Genomic DNA, 6,137 nt, shown 5'->3' on the forward strand with positions numbered 1-6,137 from the left:
TTGCACTGAGCACTCGCACCCTGCTGTGATTTCTCCTCCACCCAGAGCTTAAAACCAAGTGCCCGGAGCAGCACCAGCATTTCCGTTCAGGCAGCGCTGAGGGAGTCTCCTGACTTCGTGGCTCGTTAGACTCAACCTGGTTCCTTCCAAACTCTTCATTCCACAGGTGTTAATGACCCTCCCTCCTTTTTATTGCTCTTTAATGGGTCCATTAACCATATTACCCTTTCTTCTGCCATTCTGCTGTCTGTTGGCTGCTCCTGCCAATGTAGCCTTGAAACATTCAGCCCGGTGTGGAAACCTGAACGGCACTGAACATTAACAGGGAGGTGGAAAAATCTATCAGAAAAGCATTGGATGAACTGTCCAGATGCTCAAGGAGGCTCAACTGTGTTTTATGAATCTGCTAAAGTTACATACTTTGCAGTCATGGGAATTAACTAAGTAATTAACTAGTTAAAAAGTTAAAGAAATGGCTAACTTTTAACTTGAACTAGTTACATTCTTCATAAACTTTTCCCATGACTGATACTTGGAACTCCAGAGTCCCCAGGCAGAGAGGGGGACTCTGGTTGTCCAGAGAGCTAACAGTACAGAAAAGACGGTGTGGGGAAGGCATTTCAGAGGTGCCTCTTAAGTCAAAGCAGACGTTGGATTTTCTCATGCCTTGAGTTGACTCCTGGTCACCATCTGCAGATCAGGTGGGACCCCTCCAGATGTGCAGGGAAAGCACGATGGGATCTGCTGTGTGACGATCTCTGTGGTGCTTCATGCCGTGTAACATGTTTATGGCAGGAGGCGTGATGGTGGGATCACGCATCAGATCCCATCACATGCTGCTTTACCGGCAAGTAGCATGCTCCCCTGACTGACAGTCCCAAGGTCTGATCCAGGCTCCCAGCCACTAGGGAGCACCAAGACAAACGTTCAATTACTGGCATCAGAGGAACCAGCCACAAAGTTATTACTGATTTTTGGTGGAATAACTTTGTGACTTATTCCTTGTTTTCTGATGCCATTTATTGCTTTAACATGTGGCCCAGTTACAACTTAAGACATGATTAACCAGTTAATGACATGCTAAATGTAATGTGTGCAAGGGGCTGTAGAGTCAGCTGGAAGGCTGGTTTCTAAAAGCATTGAGAGACCTCCTGGACTGTGTTGTAGCCAGACAAGAGAATGAGAATCTTTATCAATGTTATGTCTGGGCTCTGCCTCCAAACCTGGTGGTCACTTTTCCTCATCCAGTCCTTTTCTCCTGTGTAAGGAATCCTTCTGCTGCTTTGTTGCCTTGCTGATTGCTGTGGTACAGCGCGACCTCAGGGCAGCTGCTGTTCCAGATGTGCCGACCTGTGGAGAAAGGGGCCTATCATTTTGAAGCCCCCCAGAGCTGGCAAAGATTCCCATGTGGCAGCTGGTGAGAGGGCAGGGGGTGCTGGCAGGTACGGTGACTCATCCCAGGAGTGACCCATAGCCTGTTCCTCCAGACAAGCAGTGGGGCACTGGGGAGAAACTTTGGGGTGTGGAAGCGCCCAGACAGCCGAGTCGCTGATGCGCAGTCAGGGGCAGATCCAGGATCTCCCCAAGGGAGTAGAGGAGCAGCAAATCACATTGCAGGGGTGGCTGCACACCCTGCTCCCAGCATCATCTGCTCCCACCACTGCCAGGAAATGAAAATCCCCCCTCCCTTTCCCCTTCCTGCTTGTTCCCTCTTCTACTACTTTTCCCACAATTTCCCTCCCTGCCGCTGCTTTCTTCACCGCTCAGGGCTGGAGAAGCTCCAGAGGCAGCCGGGCTGAGCAGGGGCTAGGGAGAGCAGCGACAGCTCTAACAGAGCCAAGAGCCAAGACCAGGGCTCTGACCTCAGTTCCTCCCCCAGTCCCATGCTCCTGAATCCTCCTTTCCATGGTCTGAACAAATCAAGGTCTTTTAACCCCACCATGTTCCTCCCTTCCTGGGGGTGACGGATGTAGCCATGGCATTGATATCACTGAAGGTGAATGCAGGCTGCTATGATGCCATGCTTCTGTTTTCTGGCTCCTGTAGCAGTTACTGAGCAACAGAACAGCTGCATCTCTGACCCGGCACCATCCAGGCTCAGAATTAGGATGATTTCTCACACTTGTGCTGTTATGGGATCTTGCGGAGATAGCAATTAGATCAATAGAGTGGCTGCATGCTGCCAAAGGCAACTCCCACTCCTATTTTAATGTAGGTAATGGGAGCTGCTGCCCATACCTTGCTTCATGGCACTTCTACACTCCTCAGCACCACACAATTTCTTTTCCAGGGTGCAGTGTTCCTATGTGGGTTTCCCTGTGGCTGTAGATGGAGTGACACTCCCTCTCCCCTTCTTATATGCCCCAGCTTAGCCATCAATGAATGGTGTTTGAACCTGGGATCTCACTAAGAGACCCACTATAATCCCTGGATTCCAGACATGGCACTTTCCAGATGCCAGGGAGAGGGGCCCAAGAGAGTGAGATTCCAGGTCAGGACTGTGTCTATCAGGACAGCTTCAGGGGGGTACTGGGGAGAGGTGCTGGGCACTGGAGGTGGCTCAGGGGCTGGTTAAATGAGCTTGGATGTAAGAAGAAACATGTAAGCCAACCAACCATGGGCCAGGATGCATTTTGCGATGGTTTTCTATTTTTCAAGCCCAACTCCCATTTCCTCCTGGTGGGGAGCTGTGGACAATTGCCACTTTTCCCTGCTTTTGGAGGGGTGAAGGAGCTGCCCTTTGTGAGTGCACATCACCTGTTCAGCATGTGATGGTTCTTCTGACTGCTCCTGGAGGGACCTCAATCTCACAGTCCATGCCCTGTAGTCTGAGTTCAGTGCAAACACCTTTCCTCACCACTCTTCTCTCATCCACCCAGATTTGCTGCCTTCAGACCTAGCCATCACCGTTCTGCACTTCCTCACCCACTTCCCTGAGTCCTGAGGCTGCAAATTCCAAGTTGGCAGCTCCTGGCCAGTCTGGGAACATTAGCAGCAGAGGGTCACCAACCTGTATGGCCCCTCGTCCCCAGCTCCCTCCCGGAAGCCCATGGATGGAGGGCAACACCAGTGGAAGTGTCTGCTTCACTGGAAGCAAAGGGTAGGAGCTGGAATTGAAGCTCCTCTCCTGCTATACCAGCAGCTACTCCCCTGAGCCACCTGCTGCCCTGCTTTCTTCCCCAGGTCCCCACAGATCTCCCTCTTTGGGCTCCCTGGGTGTGGGTAAGTGGGGAAGCTTTAAGAAGAATGGGATTTGGGAAGGCCTGAACTGTGGTCTGATCACACACAAGTTCAAGGCCCTTCTGGGCAATGGGGATCTAGAACTCAAGTCCTTTGTTTTCCCAGGGGAGTGTCCTAGCTTGGGGGAAGGCAGAGGCTCCCTGCCCCTGCTTCTCCATTCCTGAGTCTCACTTCCAGTGGACATGGGTTTGAACCCTGGTCTCCTGCTGCCTGGAAGAGTGCCCAGGGGCTCTACAGAAAGAGAGCAGAAGCACCTGCGTGGGACTACAGATCTGCAGAGGGATGAACACTGCCCCTGTACTCACCATAGACAAGGCACAGAGAAGCGCAACCAGTATGATTGGGTCCCAAAGCTGTTGCCAGACTGGGAGAGACAAAAAAGGCTGGGGATTTTCTGTTTAGAAAGGAGAAGGCTGAAAGGGGTTACAGGAGTCAGGGGGTTTTGAAGCCCCCCTCAGAGGCATTGGGTGTTTGCTGCAGCTCAGGCTGGGGATGGGGACTGGGCTGTGCCAATGCTCCTGCTGGGACCAAACCCTGAGGGTCCTAATTGGACGGACTTGCCCCTCCACTAAGGTCAGACTGATGCCATGTTTGGGGTCAGGAAGTAGTTTTACCCCATGGTTATATTGGTACAGACTGAGGAAGGAGTTGTGGGGTGGTTTGCCTTCCTCTATAGCAGAGGCATGACCTCTACCTGGGATCTCTTGAGTGTAGATTAACAACCTTCTAAAGAACCAGGACATGGACTGCCATGGTCCCCCTGCTTTCCCTGTGGCAGGTTCAGGTGTGATGCCTGTGTTATGTCAGGTTTGATGGTAGCTTTACAAAGAGTTTAGATTGTGGATCTGTAGGGAATTGTATGGACAGGGCTGAACCTGCCTAAGGCAGGTGGTTGGACTGGATGTGACCTCTGAAGGTCCCTTCCAGCCCCACTTCTCCCTGATTTTCTATGATTTCTATGATACATAAGAGCACTACAAAATCATGAGGGGTGAGGCCCAAGTGAACAGAGAACTGTTGTTCAAGCTCTGAATATTTGTGTGGCAGGGCACTGTTGGTGCCTGCCACATTAAGGGCCGAGTCAAGCAGCCAGAAGGTGCTTGATTGCCGCAGCTATTTTAGAACCATGGCAGCCTATATAGATAGTTCAGTTCACTGATGGCAGAAACATTGCCTGGCTGAACTGTGTAATGGAGCATCTTGCAGGTAGGAGCAGGAGGCTCTTGGTCCTGGGTATGACCTAAAACTCCACCCTGCCAGGAGTGGGTGGCCTGGTGGGGCTCCTAGTGGTGCAGGAGCCTCCAGGAAAATACCAAACCAGTTACCACCCCAGTGGAAGGCAGGTTGGGGTATCTCAATAACCCCTAGTCCCCACATCACTGTGAGTAGCAGTTGAAGCCAGGTACAGCTACAGTCACCTGAGCCTCCACTGGGGAGGGAAGCCCCATAGGCCCAGTGAAGAGGTAGAGATGTACACCTTGCTGGGGTTGTTTGACCCCAGTACTCTTTCCTGCCATGGCAGAGGGTCAGACTAGATGATTTACTCAGGTCCCTTCCGACCCTAGAAACTATGAAACTATGAGATGTGGAGCCCCAGTGAGGGGGTGGATTTGGAGCTCTAGTGAGGGGGAAAACAGAGGGCTGGGAGCCCAGTGTGTATGAGAGAGTTTGTGTAGAGCTGCCCTGGGAAGGGCCAGGGGAAGCTTGGCCCTGGTTGGGTAATAGGCTGGTCACTACCCCAGTGAGTGTTGCAGGAGAGGCCCAAAAGACGGTACGTCTGCCACTCAAGGTGTGCGCTAGATAAAGACTATGGACAAAGAGGTCTGCTCTGAGAGGGAGCAAGGCGGTATAAGTTGTCGATTCATGAAAGAGACCCTGTGACAGGGGGTGGAGCGTGAGGGGCCCCAGTGAGAGGAGAGAGGTATGAACATGTGTGTGTGAGGCCTGACAATGAGGGATAAGCTTGGTTTGGCTGTAGGCTGGGAGTATTTGTGTCACCTGAATGCAAGGCTTGAGCTGAGGCGTAGGGGAGGATTGGAGCCGTAGAGCGTGCTCCCTTGCATCAGGGCAAGAATGGGCAGCCTCCTGCCTAATGAGAACCAATTATGAAACAACAAGGCATGGCCGACAAATGAGACAGGCGGTTAACTCAGAAGCAGGTGGACAGGCCAATGGTGGACCGGCCCCAAGAAGGCCGCCCCCCTGTTACAATTTGAACGGGAGGGCATCTGCTGAAATTAGTTGGTGACAAGCTTAAAAGTAGCAAGAGAAAGTGCTTTTCTGGGTAACTTATGGAACTTGTTGCCACAGGAGGTGGTGGAGGCTGAGAGCAGAGCCAGGGTCTGCAAGGGACTGGGTAAACTCATGGATGATTGATCTATTAATGGTGATTGAACTGTTAGATGGCTGAGGATGTTCAACCATCCAGAATGTTGGAGATGTTTCCTCTAACCCAATAATGATGGACACCAGGGAGGACACTGAATAGGGGATAAATCAGTCTAGAGAGATGTGATTTGATGCCCTCCCTCTGTAGCACCTACTCCTGCCGTTGTCAGGGACTGGATACTGGGTGAGAATGACCATTGATCTGACCCAGTCTGGCCATACTGATGTTCTTATTGGGATCATTCCTACCCATCCCAAACTTTGCAGCAAAACCCTGCTCTGTCCATGGAAACAGCCAGGCTAATACATAATCCTGGTGTGGGCAAATCCCAGGCAGGCTTTGCAGCCTGCAGATGTGAGCTGGGAGCAAAGGCTGGGCCAGGACTGGCTCCATGGAGACACCAGCTCCCTGGCCTCCTCTCTGTTTGGATGTCCTACAGATCCAGCCATCTCTGGGCAGCTGCACCCTGAGGCTCTGGTACAGACAGGAGGAGTGTGGCTCTGCTCTG

Source organism: Crocodylus siamensis, chromosome 6 (genome assembly GCF_052110815.1).
Source record: "Crocodylus siamensis isolate JL-2025a chromosome 6, ASM5211081v1, whole genome shotgun sequence".
NCBI lineage: Eukaryota > Metazoa > Chordata > Crocodylia > Crocodylidae > Crocodylus > Crocodylus siamensis.